This window comes from Sapajus apella, unplaced genomic scaffold, assembly GCF_009761245.1.
Source record: "Sapajus apella isolate SASKATOON/1434 unplaced genomic scaffold, GSC_monkey_1.0 scaffold26, whole genome shotgun sequence".
Classification (NCBI taxonomy): Eukaryota; Metazoa; Chordata; class Mammalia; order Primates; family Cebidae; genus Sapajus; species Sapajus apella.
In genome coordinates, this window is record NW_022436966.1 from 16,102,836 (window position 1) to 16,126,535 (window position 23,700).

Consider the following 23,700-nt stretch of genomic DNA (forward strand, 5'->3'; position numbering starts at 1 on the left):
TAATACAAAATGAGTTAGGGAGGATTTCCTCTTTTTCTAAGACCAACATAATCCTGATATCAAAACCTGGCAGAGACACAACTAAAAAAAAATTTCAGGCTAATATCCATGATGAATATTGATGAGAAAATCCTCAGTAAAATACTGGAAAATCGAACAAAACAACACATCCAAAAGGTTGTCTATCACAATCAAGTCAACTGCAACCCTAGGATGCAAGGCTGGTTCAACATATGCAAATCTATAAACATAATCCATCACATAAATAGAACCAAAGACAACCCATGATTATCTCAATAAATGCAGAGAAAGCCTTTGACAAAAGTCAACAGCCCTTTATGCTAAAAACACTCAATAAACTAGGTATCGATGAAACGTATCTAAAAATAATGAGATATTTATGACAACCCCAGCCAATATCATACTGCATGGGTAAAAAATCGAAGTATTCCATTTCAAAACTGGCACAAGACAAGTATGCCATCTCCCACCACTCCTATTCAACATAGTATTGTAAGTTCTGGTCGGGGCAATCAGGCAAGAAAAAGAAATAAAGGTATTTAATTAGAAAAGAAGCCAAATTGTCTCTATTTGCAGACAACATGATTGTATATTTAGAAGACCCCATCATCTCACCCAAAAATCTCCTTAAGCTGATAAGCTACTTCAGCAAAGTCTCACGATACAAAATATATGGTTAAAAATCACAATCATTCCTATACACCGCTAAGAGACAGAGAGCCAAATAATGAGTGAACTCCGATTTACAATTGCTACAAAGAGAATAAAGTACCTAGGAATACAACTAACAAGGGCTGTGAAGGACCTCTTCAAGGAGTACTACAAACCACTGATTGAGGAAATAAGGGAGGACATGAACAGATGGAAAAACATTCCACAGTCATGGTTAAGAAGAATCAGCATAAAAATGGCCATACTGCCCAAAGTAATTTATAGATTCAATGCTATCCCCATCAAGCTACCATTGACCTTCTTCACAGAACTGGAAAAAACCACCTTAAATTTCTGATGGAACCAAAAAAGATCCCGCTTAGCCAAGCAATCATAAGCAAAAAGAAAGAAAAACTGGCGGCATCAAGCTACCTGACTTCAACCTATACTACAACACTACAGTAATGAAAACTGCATGGTACTGGTACCAAAACAGAGAGATAGACCAGTGGAACAGAACAGAGGCCTCAGAAGTAACACTGCACATCTACAACCATCTGATCTTTGACAAATATGACAAAAAATAAGCAATGGGGAAAGGATTCCCTATTTAATAAATGGTATTGGAAAAACTGGCTAGCCATATGCAGAAAGCTGAAACTAGATCTCTTCCTTACACCTTATACAAAAAATTAACTCCAGATGGATTAAAGATTTAAACATAAACCTGACGTCATAAAAACCCTAGAAGAGACCCTAGGCAGTACCATTCAGGACACAGATATAGGCAAGGACTTCATGACTAAAACACCAAAAGCAATGGCAACAAAAGCCGAAATTGACAAATTGGATTTAATTAAACTCAAGGGCTTATGCAGAGCAAAAGAAACTATCACTAGAGTGAAACAGCAACCAACAGAATGGGAAAAATTTTTACAAGCTACACATCTGACTAAGGGCTAATATCCAGAATCTACAAAGAACTTTAAACCCATCAAAAAGTGAGTGAAGTATATGAACAGACACTTTTCAAGAGACATTTATGCAGCCAACAAACATAAAGGAAAATTCACCATCACTGATCATTAGAGAAATGCAAATCATAACCACATTGAGATACCATCTCATGCCAGTTAGAATGGCGATCATTAAGAAATCAGGCAACAACAGATGCTAGAGAGGATGTGGAGAAATAGGAACACTTTTACACTGTTGGTGGGAGTATAAATTAATTCAACCATTGTGGAAGACAGTGTGGCAGTTCCTCAAGGACCTAGAAACAGAAAAACCATTTGAACTAGCAATCCCATTACTGGATATATACACAAAGGATTATAAATCATTCTGCTGTAAAAACACATGCACACGTATGTTTATTGCGGCACTGTTCACAATAGCAAAGACTTGGAACCAACCCAAATGCCCATCAGTGACAGACTGGATAAACAAAAAAATGTGGCATATATTCACCATGGAATACTATGCAGCCATAAAAAAGGATGAATTCATGTCCTTTGCAGGGACATGGATGAAGCTGGAAACCATCATTCTTGACAAACTGACACAAGAACAGAAAATCAAACACTGCATGTTCTCACTCATAAGTGGGTATTGAACAATGAGAACACATGGACACAAGGTGGGGAACATCACACACACTGGGGTTATTGGGGGCGGGGACCTAGGGTAGGGATAGCAGGGGGTGGGGGCATAGAGGAGGGAAAGCATTAGGAGAAATACCTAATGTAGATGATGAAGGAATGGATACAGCAAATCACCATGGCACGTATATACCTATGTAACAAACCTGCAAGTTTTACGCATGTAACCTATAACTTAAAGTGCAATAAAAAATAAATAAATAATTCAAGCAGGAAAACAGATGAATTACTGTATATATTTATGTCAATCAATAAACTGTACTACCTTGTATTCCCAGACTTTGCCTTTTTCTGGTATCTCATGGGAGTTTATAGATAGCTGACTTCTCTGCTTCTGCTAACCACAATCAACTGCCATGGAAACATACTTTCAGCATCCAAAAACAGAGCATGGTGATTTGCACTAATCACAGAATGAGTTTATGTGTATGTCTTTCATACACAATAACAGAAAAGAATATAAAGGCCCACTCATATGAATTTGTCCTCAAGCTTTCAAGATTTCTGAACTAAAATATGCTTAACACTTTGATAACTATTACTGCATTTATGAAGCAGACATACATACACACGTCAGACAGTCCATGAAATGAGCTGTATTTAATGTTAAATAGAGTTCTCAATAGTTAAACCAAATACCCATTTTTCTGGCTAAACGGCAAGGTATTTTAAAAGCCATGTGTATAGAATACTAGCAAATTGGAAGTAAAAATTTTATTGTAGCTTAATCATAGAACATAAGAAAATCATTTTTTCTATATTCTATTTCTTCAAAGCTGGTGACTGTGTCCAGCCTACACACAAAAGGAGGCGATTGCACAATGATGTAAATTATAGGAGACCGACCGGGATAATGGAAACTGCCTATCACTTATCTGGCATCTATTCACTTGCAACTGTGGGGATTTCTTGACTTGTCATATATATATAATTATGTAACCACACCCAGGTGTGGCTGCTCACTGCTCAAAAGCCAGACTTGAGAGACAAGGGTTGGTGGGAGGAAAAAGGAGCTCATCTGGAGAATTAGCAAACCAAGAAGATGGAGGACTATTGTCCTCCAGTATCACCTAAAGTCAGTACAAAATTTACACTCTTTATATTGAGGCCAGGGGAAGAGAAGGAGGTTGAGATCAAGAGGTGACCAACAACTACAGACATCTGGGCACCAGCAAGTGTCCAAGAAGGTTGGAAACTTTCTTGTCCTTCATAGGGTCATGGCACTCCTGTAAGTCTAACAAAACATAGTTATTTACATACTTTTCATTTAATCTCAGAATTAGTTTTTTAAGCTACATGACTTCTGTTTTTATATATTATCTTAGTGTTCTAAAATTATTTTGGTCTATGTGCAAGAATGGGTAAAGGTTATTTAAACAAAAATAGAGTCAGTTATGTTAGCTCTGTTGCTGTTTTACTGTTATGATCAAAAAGCCCTCCTTCTGACTTTTTTCTTATTTTTATTCTCACTTTCCTAGCAGATGACAACTTCTCCAATTCTTATTTTGTGTTTTTAATATATTGCAACTGCCATATTTTATTTTATTCAAGCCATTTAATTAAATTTTCTGTCTCCTTGGAGACAGGGGAGGGACTTAGATAAGACTCTTCTTTGCTTGCTCATTTTGTGCTGTGTTCACAGACCATAAAACCAATGAATCCATCATGTTTAGAAAATATGTAAACAAAGTTTATATATTTTGAAACATACACATTTATTATTATTCTCAAATTATTGATTTTTTAAAAACGTTTAGTCCTATGGTGAATCCAAACCCTCCAATCAAATGTTAAATCTTTCTCAGTGTTGACAGAAAAAGTTTCTAATTTTTATGCCAATGCCTTTTCCTGTGCTATGTACTTGGCATGTTACTTAATGACATTGGTCATGTTGTAGTTTTTTACTCCTTATGCAAACAACATAATGAAGTTTCCCTTCAATAACAATGCAAATCAACACAATATATCTTCAATAAAATATCAGGAAGCATTTGGCAACAATATACCATAAAAGTGCCATGTAAAATTCTTATATGTCTGGTGAGCATTTTACAATAGAAATAAAATATCAGTTTTGAAACATGTTCTACTCAATAGTGTTTTCGTAGCTATCCTATTGTATTACATATATAAACTATATAAAGACCATACCAACATTTTTTTGTCTTGGAATAGTATATGCTACAATTCAAATTCAATACAACTATTTTTTGATGTTCCATTTTAACATAAGACTCAGAATAACAATTCACTACAATATCTTATTGCCACAACCCATTAACAAAATGTTTTCTTCATGAACTTAAAGTGAATATTCTTGAATCATAAAAATGAAGAACTCTCTGTTTTAGCTACATGTTGTTTGCCAGAGTGGCTGTATTTACTTATTAGCTAAGAGATTTGAGTCAGTTGCAGCTTTGGAGTTTAGAATGTCAACAAATGGGGGGTCACTGCTGATGAAAGAAGAGAATACAAAATGTGAGCATGAGAGGGGTGCAAAAGAATATTCAGAGATGAACTGAGATTTAATTGTACAGATTAATTATAACACAGCATATGTGCTCCTAAAGATCACTGCATTATGCAAATATGTGCAATAAAAAGTATGGAACTCATGAATAAAATAGGAGCACAACACTCAAAAATGTCCTCAATGACATATTAAAAATATTGATAGGAGCTACGTTCAAAACTGTAACATAGTTTTATGTTTGCTAAATGGTTAAGAAATGCATAAACAGTTTAAAAAATATGAATCTTGACCTTGAAAAGACCTGATGTTTGCTTGTGGATAGTCCTCAGAATGGTAGTGAATTATTGTGAGGCAATGGAAGAAGGTTTATCCAAAATATGATAGAAAGTTTTAACAGCAGATGTGGATGGATGAGCTCACAGTCCTCTGGTCAAATATGACAGTTAAACAATCTTTCACAATCTTTTTGAGATATAGTTTTGAAGGTATGTGTTTATATCAGATACTTGTCCATCAAAACTGAAAAACAAAAAATCCAATATATAGTCTTTTACTGTGATAAACTTCTGCATCACCCTGTAATTCTTGTGCAACTTTCTCATCTGTTCTCACAGCTTTGCTCAGTAGCTGAAGGGTTTGGAGATTAAACTGGTGTTTGAAACTACTACACTTAGACCCTACTAGCACTAAAAAGAGGCATTCTAGTAGAATTTCGTGCTTACCATTTAAAGTCATCATATATAAATTAGTGCTTTCTCTTTGGTTGTAAAGAGCTTGTTTTTGATTCTTTGGTTGTTTGGGTTTCAAGCCATATGGTTGACAATCTTTCCATTTCTTCTATTTCTTTAGGCTTTCTTCTTATTGACCTTGTAGCACTTGATATTGTTATAGCTATTGACATTTCTTTGCTTTTCATTGTTTTGTCTTGCACAGTCCACCATATGGGTTCCTTTATGTCCACTGCTTGGAGACATCACATGTTCTCTCAGGTTTTTGTTTTGGTATCTTGTTAAAAACATTTTATTATTTCAAGCTTCACTTCAACACTTAAGACTTCTTTTTGCACCAACTTATTGGTGTTTTTGAACCAGGATTCTTGATTAGATTTTGAATGAATGAGTGCTTTTGTTTATTTTTGGTGCAACCTCAGCTCACTCCAACCTCCGCCTCTTGGGTTCAAATAATTCTCCTGTCTCAGCCTCCCAAGTAGCTGGCATTATAGCTGTATGCCACCACATCTGTCTAATTTTTGTAATTTTAGTAGAGACAGGGTTTCACCATGCTGGTGGATCCTGACCTCGGTTATCTACCCACCTTGACCTCCCAAAGTTTTGGGATTAGAGGCATGAACCATTGTGCCTAGCCGTGTTTTTGTTTTAATATATAAAAAAGAGACTTCACAAATGTGAAGAATAGTAGAACACATTTTGTAGAATCGTGTATGCCTTGAATTAAGAGAACTGGTATATGTTTGAAGTGTATGGCTCTGTGTATTTTGTATATTGTTATACAGGTTGATTTAGCTAAGTGAATTTTTCTGCTTTTACCTAATTTTACTTCAAGAAATAAATCATGCCTAAACAAATGTGAAATATTTATTATGTTCAAATTGATCCCTAATACACTAATACCTTGGAGCAAATTTACCTTTCCAAAGCAAGCATAAAGCATACGTACAAATATATTTCAATAAACAAATAACTTTTAAAATACATCAGATTTTTCAAGACTTTTGATACTCTTATTTGTTGAAGCCTGCAATTTACTTTTTCATATTACTTCCTGATATAGTAATTTGTCTAACATATACTTGGCATAAATTTTTAAATCTTTTTATTTCTATCCAGTCCTTCTTTTAGACAAGGTATATAGGCAGCAAAAAATGATAGTGTTTGTTATCGTTTTTTGATTGTTTCACTAAAAAGGGAGTCTTGCAGCACTGCTAGAGCTAAATCTATCATCCTTTCAAATGTTACTGTTATAACTGAGTACAATTTTCAAAGATGCAATTCTGGATTAAACAATATTGTCATTCCTCAGCAGACAGAATATTATATAATGAATTCTCAGTCTATAATGATGCAAACATTCAAGATTCATATTGTATGTTATATTTTGTAGAAATGGTTTCCCACATCTTTCCCTTATTGACTCTAATTTGAGATTCTTCAAATGGAGACCCTTATTTTAACCATCTTTCCGATAAAGATTGTAGATTAGGGATGTCCTAGTCTGATAGAGGCCAAGAAAATAAAAAAGGTGACAGGATAAGATGCCCTGGTCTGCAGCCAAGAAAATCAAATCAGTGACAAGATAAACTGATTCAGAAATTAGCAGTGTCTTTTCTTCTATTGTGTCATCATCAAAATTGTAAAATATTTTTTTCCTTCAACACTTTCCAGGGAATGGTAATTTTTCTTCCTAACAGAAATTCAAACACTGTATTATTGCATATCGTGCTAAGACTCAGCATTGATACAATTGACAATCTAATGGCTTTACAAATAATTAAATTGTAAATTTAATTTGCATTTCCCTTACTAAAAGATAAATTGAAGATCTCATATTTACATATCTTTTTCTGACTTTTTTAATGCAATTTTATCAATTGTTATCAAATTAGTAAATTTTTTACTGATACATAAAGTTTCACATAAGTTGTAAATATTTCATCAGTCTCAATTATCTGTTTATTTTTTGCAGCATCTGTCATATACACTTTGCAGTTTGATAATACAATATGCCTATCACTTACTTCATAGTCTTTAGGTTTTCTAGTTTACTAAAGAAGTTATATTCTATTTTTTATTCTAAATTTGAGGGTTCCAACTTTCTATTCTATGAAGTAAACAGCCAACCGATGGTTCCAAAATCTCTAATTAAATAAAACAGTGTTTTATAAGTTGAAATGTCATATGAGTTCTCATAGAAAAATTTTGGATTGTCTATTTTGTTCTCCTTGCATTTGTCAGTTTCTGAGCCAAGCTTTTGATTATATCAGTCCTATTTTAAGTTTTAATATCTTCTAAGACTAGGTGTCATTATTCTCCAATTTTATCATTTTTAATTTATATCTTTTCACATATATATTTTCAAATTAAGTTACATTGTTAAACATATATATTTATTTAGATTTTAACTGGAAATGCATTAATTTATGTATTAATTTAGAGATTCATAATAATGCAATGATTTTTGAGCCTAATTTTGTAAGAATATATTAGTCTATTTGTTTGTTATTATTTAATAAAGTTGCATAGAATTTAACATTTACGTCTTTTCGATATTTCTTGTTTGCCTTATACTTACTGTTTTTATTGTTATTGTAAACAAAAAAATTTCTATCTTTATGACTAACTGGTTATTTTTAGTAGAGATAGAGAAAGAATGAAAGACATAGAAAGAGAGAAGAAAACTATACATTTCTATGTTTTGAATATCTTATTTCTACCTGACATTAATTTTTCTGGTTAATTTTTCTATCTTTTGCTGCTATGATAGATTGCATAATTATATAATAACAATTTGTGTTGAGAGCTAGTTTTATTTTTATAATGTAGCAATTTAATGCTTTTATAAGAATAATTTTATTATACTTACATATTATGTTAGAACCTCAAAATGTTTGTTAGTTAATTATGCTAGTAGGTATTCTTGTCCTGTTCCTAATTTAATTGGTTTGGCTTTAGCATTTTGTGTTTATGATGCTATTTGTTGTTCATTTGGGTTGCATGTAATGTTTTTGAATGGGAAGAAAATTAAATGAAAAATTCTTTCCTTTACATTAGCAGAAATTTCAGGACTGGTTAGAACAAATATACTTGCAAATTTCTATCACTCACTTTGAGTTTGCAAACTTGAACAACCCAAAGAGTTTGATATAAATTAATGAATATAATTAATGAAACAAGAGTGGGAAAATTAGATTAAAGAATATGTGAAGTAGGTGTTTCCACTAATACTTAATGTTGTAAGAGGAAGATGATAGTTTCATTTTCTTAAAATAGCACTCAACTAGATAGAATGAAATAATAAAGAAACCTTTAGTAACAACAGTAGACTAACAGACTCCCAGTTGCAACTCTATGTGAAGAGCTTGGAAGTTAGTGCCTTCCTCCTTAAAACAAGAAGAAAGTAACTTACAAAACTGAGAATCTATGACCTTTCTGAAACCCATCAGATAAATTATGTTTTAGAACAAATTGACCACCATGATATCTGGCAAGAGAAGTTAATTGAAAGAATCAGAGCCGAGATTTTCTTGCCTGGAGCAGAAATCAGTGATTATAAAGTCTTAGAAACATTTAAATGGTAGTTTAATTGAATTTCTGGGGACTGAGAGAGGACTAGGCTAATAAACTTTCCAAATTCAAGTGAAAAGAGAGAAAACAGAATAGAACGCCAAATAATTTGGGGAAATTTTCAAAGTGCGTAACATACACATGATCGAAATACCAGGGCAAGAGATAACAAAGCACAAGAAATATTTGAAGAAATAATGGCCAAGCATTTTCCAAAATCAATCATATAAAAAAAACAGATGTAAGAAGTTCAGAAAACACCAAGCAAGTTTTTTAAAAAAGTAACTAGCCATATCATATTATTTAAACAGCGAAAAACAAAAACAATGAGAACATCTTGTATAAAGCCAGAGAAGAAAAAAATATTGTTGTGAGTTAAATGTGTCTCACAAAAAAGTATATTCAAGCCTTAACTCCTGGTAACCATTAGTGGTAGATATTAATCTAAATATACTAATAATTATTTAAATGTTAATTGTCTAGTCAGGCGAAAGGCAAGAGAAGAATATAAAGGGCATCCAAATTGGAAAAGAGGAAGTCAAGCTATCTCTGCTGCTGATATGACCTCATACCTAGAAAATGCTAGAGACTCTTCCAAAAGGCTCCTAGATTTGCTAAATAAATTCAACAAAATCACAGGTTGCAAAATCAATGTACACAAGTTAATAGCTCTGCTATACAACAACAATACAAGCTGAGAATCAAGTAAAGAACTTAATCTCCTTTAATGAGCTACAGAAAAAATACTTAGGAATACACTTAACCAAGGAAGTGAAATATATTTACCAAGAACTACAAAACACTGCTGAAAGAAATCAGAGATGACACAAACAAATGGTAATACATTTCATCTTTATGGGTTGGAAGAACAATATCACAAAAATGACCCTACTGCCCAAAGCAATCTATAGATTCAATGTGTTTCCTATCAAACAACCAAAAGCATTTTCAGAGAATTGGGAAAAACTATTGCAAAATCCAAATGAAAACAAAAAAAAAAAGTCTACAATAACCAAACCAATCTCAATAAAAAAGAATCCAGAGGCAACACATTGCCTAAATTCAAGTTATACTATAAGGCTATAGTCATTAAAATAGTATGTATTGGTATAAAAGTAGACACATAAACCAATGAAACAGAATAGAGAACCTAGAAATAAAACCAAATTCTTACAACCAACTAATTTTTGACAAAACATACAAGTAATAAAAATTAGAGAAAGGACTCCCTATTCATAAATGATGCTAGAAAAATTGAATAGCCACATGCTGAAAAATGAAACTGGATTTCTGTGCCCCACAATGTACAAAAATTAAGATTTATTAAAGATCTGAAAGTATAAAATCTGTAGAAGAAAACCTAGGAAAATCTATTCTGGACATTGGCCTAGGCAAATAATTTATGACAAAGATCACAAAAGCAAACGCAACAAGACTAAAAATAATAAGTGGGACTTAATTAAACTAAAAGGATTTTGCACAGCAAAAGAAATAATCATCAGAGTAAACTGACGACCTACATAATGAGAGAAATTATTTGCCAACTATTCATCCAATGATGAACTAATATCTAGGATCTACAAGTAAGTCAAACAAATAAGCAAATGATCGCATTAAAAAGTGGGCAAATAACATGAATAGACCTTTTTCAAAAGAAGATATGCAAATGACCAATAAATATGAAAAAATGCTCAACATCATTATCATCAGGGATATGCAAATTAAAACCAGAATAATATGCCCACTTACCCCAACTGGAATGGCCATTGTTAAAAAGTTACAAAAAAATGATGGCACAGATGTGGTGAAATGACAACGCTTATAAACTGTTGGCAGGAATGTAAATTCATACAACATCTATGGAAAAAATGTGGAGATTTCTCAAAGAACTAAAAGATCTACCATTCAATCCAGAATCCCACTACTAGGTATCTATCCAAAGGAAAATATTATATCAGAAAGACACCTGCATGTATATGTTTATCACAGCACAACTCACAATTGAGAAAATATGGAATTAACCTATGTGTTCATCAACCCATGAATCTATACATACACACACACACACATACACCATGGAATAATACTCAGCTATAATAAAGAATTAAATAACATATTTGCAGCAACTTGGATGGAACTGGAGGCCATTATTCTTAGTGAAGTAACTAAGGAATGGAAGACCAAGAACCACATATTCTAACTTGTAAGTGGGAGCTATGCTCTGGGTACACAAAGACAGGATGGTATCATGGATATTGGAGACTCAGAAAGGAAGAGGGTAGGAAAGAGGCGGAAGAAGAGAAACTGTGGTACAATATACATTACTCAGGTGATGGGTGCACTAAAATCTCAGACTTCACCACTATACAGTTTATCCATGTGACAAAAATCTACTTGTACCCCTAAAACTATTGAAACATTAAAATATGTCATTGAATTATAAAAAAATAAAAATTACAATAAATATTAACCATCTGAATACAGTAATTAAATGACAAATACTGCCAAATGGATTACTAAAAAGTAATAGTCAACTATATGTTTTCTACAAGAAACAAACTCTCTTTAATTACAAATAATTACATAAATTGAAAGGATGATGATGAATAAATATATATCATGCTTTCACTAGTTTTAAAATATCTAGTTTCACATAAATCAAGATTCAGAAAAAGGGGAATTATCAAAGATTAAATAAGAACATTACATGATATTAAAGGACTATTCTAGAAAACACAATTCTAAAAATGTATGTCCTTCAACAGATCAACATACATGAGGCAAAAGCTGGTAGAACTGCAGAGAAAAATAGACATACCCCAAATTATCATGGAGTATTTCAACATATCTTTCTCAGTAATTGATATATTAAGCAGCCAAAGTTAGTAAAGATACAGCTGACCTTAACAGCGCTATCAATGCACTTTATCTAACTTACATTTGTAGAATTTTCCATTCAACAGCAGAATATACACTCTTTTCAAGTTCACTTACGTCATTCACTAAGATAGACTGTATTCTGGGCCATGAAACACACCTAAGCAAATTTAAAAGAATAGAAATCATACACGGAATTTTGCAGCATGTAGCTGAATTAAACTAGAAATTAATAACAAAAGATACCTGAATAATCCTCGAATATTCAGAAACTTTTAGAAAACTCTTTTAAGTAACACATGGATCAAAGATATCTCACGATAAATTTAACAATATTTTGAACTAGATGACAATGAAAGTCCAACATAGCAAAATTTGTGGAATATGGTGAAGGTAAATTAAGCCTAAAGGACAAAGAATAAAAGAAATAATAACAGTTAAAGGAGAAACCCATACAATTGTAAATAGGAGAACAATAGAAAAAATAAACAAAACCAATATCTTTTCTTTGAAAATGGCATTGACTGATAAACCTCTAGGAAGGCAAACCAAGAACAAAAAAGAAAAAAGAAAAAAAAAAAAGAACCGCAAGTTCATACTATCAGAAGTGAAGTAAGGGTCATCAGATTTCATGTACATTAAGATGATAATAAATATAAATAACTGTTTGCCTGCAATTTGATAACTTAGATGAAATGGAACTAATTCCTTAAAATGCAAAAATATCAAAACTCATATAAGGATAAATCGATAATGTACATAAGCCTGTATTTACTATATAAATTGCATTAATAATTAATCTACCAGAACAAATCAGGCCTAGATGGTTTCACTGATGAATTCTAATAAAGATTTAAGGACACTCATTCTGTTAGAAAGACAAGTGGACACATATATTTATTGTGGCACTGTTCACAATAGCAAATACTTGGAACCAACCGAAATGCCCATCAATGATAGACTGGATAAACAAATTGTGGCAAATATATACCATGGAATATTATGCAGCCATAAAAAAGGATGAATTCATGTCCTTTGCAGGAACATGGATGAAGCGGGACACCATCATTCTCAGCAAACTGACACAAGAACAGAAAGACAAATACTGCATGTTCTCAATTATAAGGGGGTATTGAACAATGAGAACACATGGACATAGGGAGGGGAACATCACACACCAGGGCCTGTCAGGGGTTAGGGGATGGGGGGATAGCATTAGAAGAAATACCTAATGTAGATGATGGGGTGACGAATGCAGCAAACCACATGGCACATGTATACCTCTATAACAAACCTACATATTCTGTACATGTACCCCAGAACTTAAAGTATAATAATTTTAAAAAAGGACAAAATTACATGAATTCTAAGCAAGATATTATAGAAATTAGAAGCAGAAAGAACAATTTCTAACCTTTTCCATGAAGGAAGAATTATCATGATATCAAAACCAGATAAAGACATTAGAAGAAAACAAAAATTACAAAACAATATCTCTCATAAACATATATGTAAATATTCTCAACAAAACTCATGATTAACACCCATCAAAATTTTAAAAACCTATTTTAATAAATTGAATTTTATTTAGGCTCTGATTTTTGTTACTCATTAACATTTTATTGGGCCCTCATATTTTAAAATAAAACTGTTTTATCTATAAATAAAATAAATTGAATTTTCTTTTCAAAATTAGAGAAATTCAAATTTGTAATAATCAGAATTATCATGGGAGAGGTAAAAGGGGAACTCCTGTGCACAAAAATTTACAGATGTTTAGTGTTGCTTGATTTATAATAAGAAAAACCTGAAGAATAAAAAGCTATTGCTAAATAATAGAAATTTATTAATAGTGGCACAGCTATGTAAAATAATTACTTTTAAAATCATATAAAATGTGCCTAGATTTCTTATTTATCTCAGAAAATGCTCACATGTGATATTAAAGAGGAAAAACTTGCCTAAACCACATATGTGTGTGCATGCGTGCATGTGTGTACACACACATATATGTGGTTTAGGCAAGCAGCAGGAGGAACAAAAGGGAAAAATAATTTTAAAGTGTGTGTTTGTGTGTGTGTGTTTATAACATGTATGTATTCCACAGTGGAATTTTTGTCTCCTCTGAGCCTCTCAGAGCTCTGGATTGCAGACTGGATGATTCTTCAAGGGAAGGAAAACCTTCAGGGAAGGAAAACCTGAGTCATGATTATTATGGGCCAAGGGAGAAGCTGAGTTACAATTCAGGCCCTCTGGCAGCTCTCTAGCTGAGGCAGCTAGAGAAGGGGCTGAAGTACTCCCAGCTGCTAGAGTAACAAGCCTTTCTTTGTAGGGACATTTGGCCATGACATGATCTTCTCCACCACACTATGTAATCTGAACCTAGGTAAGTATATACTTGTTACACATGATAGATTGATTCAACAATATAGATAAAATTAAGCCCACACTATTATATCTAAAAGCTCAATCCATTATCTGCTCAGGCTTTAGAAAAATCATTCATCCACAAGAAAAACACCAATAATGAGAGACTTATAAGAAACTCTCTCCCATAGCAGATCAATTACATTATTTATATAGAAAAAAATATGTGGCAAACTGCATAAAAACTTGTGGAAACCTGTCTGTTTTAGGTAGATTATTTGATCAGAAAGAAATTTTCCAAAATGAAGGAAAACTTCTTTCCCACTGCAACCTATTTGCAACTGAACAACTATCCTTATCTACTAAGAAGAGATTCATGTGATTTTACCAACAGAATAAAAAAAAAAGTTTCACTATTTTTAAAGGTGCCATAAATGTGTATATATGTTTTATAATTTTATATAGAAAAAATATTCACCATACATCAAATTATTGGTCTATTCTTCACTCAAGTAACAGTTTGGCCGTCTAGGTCATTATTAACTAAGAGTGAGCAACTAAGTAATCAACTAAGTCTACATCCCATTTGATTATAAAATTGCAGTTTGAAATCAGAGTAATATGTACTTTTATTAGTAAATGACTGTCTTCTAAAATATATAGACAATATATATAATACTATTTAAATATATCAATTTTTATTAATATCTCATTAATGCATCACATTAATATATTCCTTAGTTGAGTTATTAATATAGTTTTTTATTTTATAATGTATATTATAATATATAAGTATATAACTCATTTTTTTGTGCTTCCCTTTATTGTACTTTCAGATGTTGCTTCTTTTACAAATTGAAGGTTTGTAGCAACCTTTCATCAAGCAAACCTTTTGGCACCATTTTTTCAATAACATATGTTCATTTAGTATCTCTATGCCATGTTTTGATAATTCTGACAGTATTTCAAACGTTTTCATTATTATTGTAACTGTATGTTGACCTGCGATTAGTGATCTTTGATGTCTTGGGGTTCCACAAACCATGCCCTCCTGAGATGAAAACAAAATTAATGAATTTGCTTGTGTTCTAACTACTCTCCAACTGTCTCTATCTCTTCCTCTCCTTGGGCCTTCCTATTCCTGAAGACAAAACAATATTGAAATTAGGCCAAATGCCTGAAGAATCTTACAATGGCCTCTAAGTGTTTAAGCAAAAAGAAGAGTCACATGTCTCTCACCAAATCCAAAGCTAGAAATGATTGAGTAAGGAAGTGATGTCAAAGCCAAGAAGAGTCAAAAGTTACGCGTCACATCAAACAAGCCAAATCATGAATGCAAAGGAAATATTCTTGTAGAAAATTAAAAGTGCTACTGTAATGAGCACATGAATGATAAGAAAGTGAATAAACCGTATTGCTGATATAGAGAAAGTTTTAGTGCTCTAGATAGAAGATCAAGCCAGCTACAGCATTCCTTTAGGTTAAAGCTTAATCCAGAGCCAGTCCCTAACTCTCTTCAACTCTACAAAGTTTTAGAGAGGTGAGGACACAGCAGAAGAAAAGTTTGACACTATTCAGTATGATATTGGCTGTTGGTTTGTCATAAATAGCTTTTATTATTTTGAGATACGTTCCATTGATACCTAGCTTATTGAGTGTTTTTAGCATAAAGGGCTGTTGAATTTTGCATACTGAATGGGCAAAAACTGGAAGCATTCCCCTTGAAATGTGGCACCAGACAAGGATGCCCTCTCTCACCACTGCTATTCAATATAGTATTAGAAGTTCTAGCCAGAGCAATCAGGCAAGAAAAAGAAATAAAGGGCATTCAAATAGGAAAGGAGGAAGTCAAATTGTCTCTATTTGCAGACGACATGATTGTATATCTAGAAGACCCCATTGTCTCAGCCCCAAACCTCCTGAAACTCATAAGCAAGTTCAGCAAAGTCTCAGGATACAAAATCAATGTGCAAAAATCACATGCATTCCTATACACCAGTAACAGACTTAAAGAGAGCCAAATCAAGAACAAACTTCCATTCACAATTGCCACAAAGAAAATAAAATACCTAGGAATACAACTAACAAGGAATGTAAAGGACCTCTTCAAGGAGAACTACAAGCCACTGCTCAACGAAATAAGAGAGGACACAAACAGATGGAGAAACATCCCATGTTCATGGTTAGGAAGAATCAATATCGTGAAAATGGCCATACTGCCCAAAGTAATTTACAGATTCAATGCTATCCCCATCAAGCTACCAATGACCTTCTTTGCAGAACTGGAAAAAACCACCTTAAACTTCATATGGAACCAAAAGAGAGCCCGCATAGCCAAGTCAATTCTAAGCAAAAAGAACAAAGCAGGGGCCATCACACTACCAGGCTTCAAACTATACTACAAGGCTACAGTAATCAAAACAGCATGGTACTGGTACCAAAACAGAGATATAGACCAATGGAACAGAACAGAGGTCTCGGAGGCAACACAACCTTTCTACAACCATCTGATTTTTGACAAACCAGACAAAAACAAGCAATGGGTAAAGGATTCCCTGTTCAATAAATGGTGTTGGGAAAGCTGGCTAGCCATGTGCAGAAAGCAGAAACTGGACCCCTTCCTGACACCTTACACTAAAATTAACTCCAGATGGATTAAAGACACTAGCAGATTGGTTGATGAGATTTAAGACAAAACTGCAATGTGAAGCAGTAAGTGCTGGTATAGAAAATACAGCAAGTATCCAAAAGATCCAGCTAATATCACTGATGAAGATGACTATATTAAGCAACAGATTTCAGTGTTGATGAAACAGTCTTATGATGAAAAAAGACGCCATTTAAGACTGTCACAGAGAGGAGAAGTCAATGCCCGGCTTCAAATCTTCAAAGGACGGTTGGAATCTCTTGCTAGGTACTAGCGAACCTGATGACTTCAAGATGAAGCCAATGTTTACGGTTTCGAAAATGACAGAACTGAAAATATATGCTAAGTCTACTCTTCATGTAATCTACAAGTCAAACAATAAATCTGGTTTGCAGCATTGGCTTACTGAATATTTTAAAGACATCATTAAACCCGCTGCTCAGAAAAAATTTAAAAAAGCATTCCTTTAAAAATATTACTGCTCATTGACAGTGCACTTGGTGACCCAAGAATTCTGATTGAGGTGTACAAGGAGATTAATATTGGTTTTATGACTGCTATCACAACAACCAGTCTACAATCCATGGATTAAGGAGTAATTATGACTTTCAAGTCTTACTATTTCAGAAATATATTTCATAAGTCAATAGCTGTCATAAACAGTGATTTTTCTGATTGATCTGGGCAAAGTAAATGGAAAGCCTTCTGGAAAAAATTCACCATTCTAGATAATATTAAGAACATTAGTGATTCATAGGAGGAGGTCAAATAGCAACATCAACAAGAGCTTAAAAGAAACTGATTTCAACCATCATAGATGACATTGAGGGGTTCAAGATTTTAGTTGAAGAAGTAACTACAGAGGTAGTGAAAATAGGAAGATCTAGAATTAGAATTGGAGCCTGATGATGCAACTGAATTGCAGAAATCACATGATAGAATTTGAAGAGAGAGTAATTGCTTCTTATGGAGGAGCAGAGAAAGTGGTTTCGTGAGATAATATCGACTCCTTGTAAAGATGCTGTGTGGAATATGAAGATGACAACAAACAATTTGGACTGTCACATAGACTTACTTAATAAGGCAGCAGCAGAGTTAGAAAGGATTGACTCATTCTGAAAGAAGCTATACTGTGTGTAAAATGTAATCAGAGAGCATTGTGTGCTACAGAAAAATCATTAATGAAGAGTTAATCAATGTGACAAACTTTATTGATGTCTTATTTTAAGAAATTGACACAGCCACCCCAACCTTTAAGCAACCACCACTCTGCTCAGTCAGCAGCCACCAACATCAAGGCAAGACTCTCGACCAGAAAAAAGATTGTGACTTGCTGAAGGCACAGATGATTATTAGCATTTTCTAGCAATAAAATATTCTTAATCAAGGTAAGTAATATACTTTTTTAAATATGATGCTATTTCATACTTAATAGTCTACAGTATAAACATAACTTTTTTATGTACTGGGAAAACAAAAAATTCATGTGACTGGATTTATTGCAATATTTGCTTCATTGTGGTGGTCTACAAGTGAACCCACAACATTTTCAAGGTATTACTTATTATTTTATATAAAAATACTATGTCCATATGGAAAAAATAGTCATTTGTTAGAAAAGCATATACTATTCTTATTTCTGCATTACATGTGTGTATATGTAATTTCAGAATTTACATATACATATATATGTAATTACAGTTACAGTCATATATGTGTGTGTGTGTGTGTGTGTGTGTGTGTGTGTAATGTATAAATGATGATTAACTGCAGGTACAGATTAAGCATTCCTTATTCAAAGTGCTTGGGACCAGAATTGTTTCAGATTTCTGATTGTTTCAGCTATTAGAGTATTTGCATATACATAGTGAGATATCTTAAGGATGGAACTCAAGTCGAAACATGAAATTTCTTTATGTTTAACATTCACCTATAAAAACAGCCTGGGGGTAATTTCATACAATAGTTTTAATTTTGTGCATGAAACAAAGTTTGTGTACATTGATTCATCAGAAAGCAAAGCTGTCACTATGTCATGTCTGTGCTCAAATGGTTTCAGATTTTGCAGCATTTTGGGTTTTGAATTTTGGGATCAGGGATGCTCCGCCAGTCTATATACATACACACACACACATATACATACACATATATACATACACTGTGTATATACATATATACACACATATACTCCATGTACATGTACACAAATTGTGTGTACATATATATACATACACACGTACACTGTATAAATACACTGTATATACACACACATAGTGTGTATATGTTTATATACATACACACACAAACACTATACACACACACACACACACACACTGTAAAACAATACTATTGATGGGCTCTGTAAAAGTATACAAGTAGAACAATGTTGGAGATTTACTAGCTCACAGAAAATTAGGACACCTCTAATGTGTTATATATATTTCAAAGCTATAAATGCCAAGTATTAGTTTAAAGGATAGCAGATTTAATGTAACAGAAAATGCTTTATCTCTTAGCCCCAGGGCTTCTGTCATGCCATAAAAGTGAGTCTGCTATTTAAAATATAACAAGAGTCTGAGAACAAAGTCTTCTGTGTGCTACATCATTTTTAAAATTTCTATGTTTTGTTTTAATTACACCAGTTTTTAAGTTAGTTGACCTGTAAGACAGCTAACAGTGAAGCACTAAACCTGTGGTCTCATCACACACTATCAAGTGTAGTTTCTCTCTTCTATTTAAAATATAAATTCTAATTATATGAGAATAGTTTTAACATGAATAAACAATTTTCTAAAATGATAATTTTATATAACTAATAAAAATAATAAGCTAGATAACTTGCTATGCATTTATGTCTATAATCATTCATGGGTATCAAAGAAACAAAGATATTGTTTCTTAGAAATTCTGACTCCATGAAACCTAAAAAAGGCATAATTGGTCTTTGTAGGCGCATTGCATATTTTTCAGCAGGTAAATCATTCAAGGTGGCAATATTTTACAATTTTCAGTATTAGAAAAGCAATAAACATAAAACAATGAAAACTATTTTTACAGAATGGAAAGGTTTATCACACAGAAGAATGTAGAATAAATCTGTCTCTTTAATACAAGGCACCATCCATCATTGAAAGTACACAATATTTTACTTTATGCCAACACATTTCTTTGGCAGTGTCATCACATGGTGATAAGAGCACAGGCATTGAAGTAAGAGTGACTTTCAACTTACAAGATGAGTGATGCTGAGTGATATATTTGGTTTCACCCATCTCCAATTTCTTCATCAGTCAAATAGAAATAATAAGACATACTGTACTGGGTTTTTGCCTGTAAAGTCTGTATCATTTCACATGATGCCTATAGCATGTTCCATTTGCTATTATTTTTACTTGCATCAGTTTTCTGTAGACATACTTGCCATTTCTTACTGCAGATGTTGTTTTCATAATGAAAAAAAAAAAAGGACTTATTAGTAGTCACCTGCCTTGCTACCTTATTTTTCTAACTCCTGGGAATATGACACCCAGTAATATCATAGCATGTTATTATTCTCTCTATATATCTGCCTTACCATTAGATTAAGACACAGGTAAAATAACAACAAATGTGTTAGAGGTTTCTGCTTCCATGATTTATTTCAAAGGAAAATCCATTTTACTTGAGATGGTGTAAATATCTGAAGATTATTGCATGTTTCTGATAATTAATGCCAGAATTGAGGAAAACCATACACAACAGGAGTATACTTCAATTTTTGCAACTACAAACCTGTAAGAAAATAAGTGTTATGCAGATAAAAAGAGTGATGTCAGATAATTCAAAGAATTTGGCCAAGGTCAAGGAGGTTTTAAGGAGCCAAATCAGACATAAAGTCTTTCTCCTATAATCTACTCGCAGAAGCATTGAGGCTTGCAAAATGATGCATCCAGAAGTATGATAATTAAACTAAAATTTCCAGCTGATTCACAATAATGAGGGAGTTAAGTTTGTCAGAATTGAACAATATATGTGAATTTGTGATTTCTTGTTTTGGAGCCTCCTCATTCTAGAGAAACAGAAAAACCTGTCACTCAGAATGCTGTCAGACCTTAGCATCCTACTTGTAATTTCCAGCTGTAAGGGCCTGGACACTTTCCATAGTATTGGATGTAATGAAAAAAATTATATCAAATTGCTTCTTCTCTTTACAGTGGCTATTAATTTTTGTTCTAACAACATTTTGGGGGTAAGAAAAATGAGGCAAATATTAACATAGCATCTAATAATGAAGCCTGGAGTTACAAAAATTGACTTTAATAAATATCAGGTTATTTTATTTTTATGATGCCGTAGTCACTAATATTTGCAGGATTTTTCATCAAGTATGCTTTGGGGTCCAGCTTATAGCAGACTGTACCCTTCACTTATAAGATAAGGTAATAAAGTTTGATTATGCTAATAATCCTTGCATATATAAAGCCATACTTTTTAATAAGATGCTCTGGTCTGTCGGGCGGTGGGGGGCTAGGGGAGGAATGGTGGGGGGTGGGGAGATTGGAGAGGGATAACATTGGGAAAAATATCTAATGTAGGTGATGGGGGAATAGAGTCAGCAAACCACCACGGCAAGTGTATACCTATGTAACAATCCTGCAAGGATGTCTGAGATGCTGTACATGTACCTCCGAAATTAAAGTATAATAAAAAATATTTTAAAAATAAAAATAAAAAAGAAGTCTGTATTTATAGAATTTTCCTATCATATAACTGTTATCAAAATAGTTTAAGTGACAAAAAGCAAATGGCCTAATGAAATGTGTGACATTCAGTTTTTCTATTTAGTGAGTGATCATATGAACAGAATAAATTGATATAAGCTGAATGTAACCTCATAAATTAAAAAAAAATACACAAGTAATCTCTAGAGGTTTCTAAAATCTATACACCTTAATTATTTTAGTATTTCAAGTTCTAACTAATAGCCATAAATTTCTACAATGCTTTAACTTTATTTGGAAAAATAACAGCATGAAATGGAAGTGCTCAACTTGGCAAATATTGATTCAGAGCTTTTTATTTGTAAATAAAAGAAAGGTTTAACCTCTCCGTTATTCTCAGAATTATTATTTCCTCTGCCAAAGCTACCTTCCCTGATCACATACAAAAATAAATTCTTTTTGTGTGGGTCAGGTACTAATAGACTAAGTTAGAAGTTAAGAAATGGGCAGTATGCTTGAATTTAGACTCGAAATAGATGAATGTGCCAGAATTGATCATTTTTTTACTGTTAACTAACAAAAGAACATAATACAAAGAACATAATACCTTTACCTTATATAAAGGTAATTGTGTGCAACATATTTTTCCCAGAAATATCTACCTAGAATCCATTATGAAAGAACTATTCATTTCTCCCATAATCTATGTATATGCATAATAATTCCAAGTAGAATCAATCTCTGTAATAGTTTCCTATTGCTACTATACACAAATTATGACAAACTGAGTAATTTATATATACACATATACGTACATACACATGCTATGCTCTGTCTTACAGTTTTGGAGGCAGAAATACAAAATAAATTTCACTGTGATAAAGTCAAGGTGTTGGCAAAGCTAGTTCTTTCTGAAGATTCTAGGGTAGAATCTGTTTCTAGGCTAGTTCTTTCTGAAGATTCTAGGGTAGAATTTTTTCCAGCTTCTAGATTTTTTTTTTTTTTGCTTCCCTGGGCCACATTGGAAGAAGAATTGTCTTGGGCCACACATTTAAAAAAAAACAGCTGATGAGTTAAAATAAATGTCATAATGTTTTAAGAAAGTTTATGCATTCAAAGCCATCCTGAACCACATGGGGCCTGTGGGCTGCTGTTTGGACAAGCTTGCTCTAGAAGGTGCCAACATTTCTTGGCTTGTGGTTGTACCACTATCATCTCCCTCATATGTCAGGAACTTCATCCTATCAGACAAGAAGCTTGTCTACATATCTTTCCTAGATAATTCTATCACTACTTATGGCTTCTGCTGAGATACATTTGTGGATCTCATATCTAATCACATGCCTAATCTCTTCTGAGTCCCCTGTGTGATTAAATACTCTGATCTTTTGATGCCTTCTTGACAATAGTAAAATGTGGTCCAGCCATACAGTTGGCTTTTTCTTCAAAGCATGCTTTCCTGGCAGTGAATCCCCTCATAGTAGCATGTTTTGAAGGCTTTTGTATGAGTTTTGCCCTTAATTTATATCTTTCCTCTTACATTTTATGTTTCATAAGAAAGAAAAAAAACAAAGCCACATCTTCAATACATTGCTCAGAAATCTCAGCTAAATATCCAACTTTATCAAATACAGTTCCTTTCCACACAACTATAAAATATAATTCAGCTAACTTTCCTGCCATTATATAACAAGGATCCCCTTTCTCCAGGTTCTTGTACCAGGGTTTTCATTTTTTTTCTGAGCTCCCAACAGCAGCCCTTTTAATGTCTATATTTCTACCAATAGCCTGCATATAATAATTTAAGTATTCTCTAAGACAGTAAGTTTTTTCTCCTGTGCTCCTTACTTCCTTCTGCACCCTCACTAGAAGCCCCTTTAAAGCTCATAAATCTACTAACATGCTGTTCAAGATTCCCTAGGCATTTCATACAATGTTCCTCAAACTTATTTCAACTTCTCTCCATTACCCAATTTTAAAGCCACTTCCACATATTTTGGTA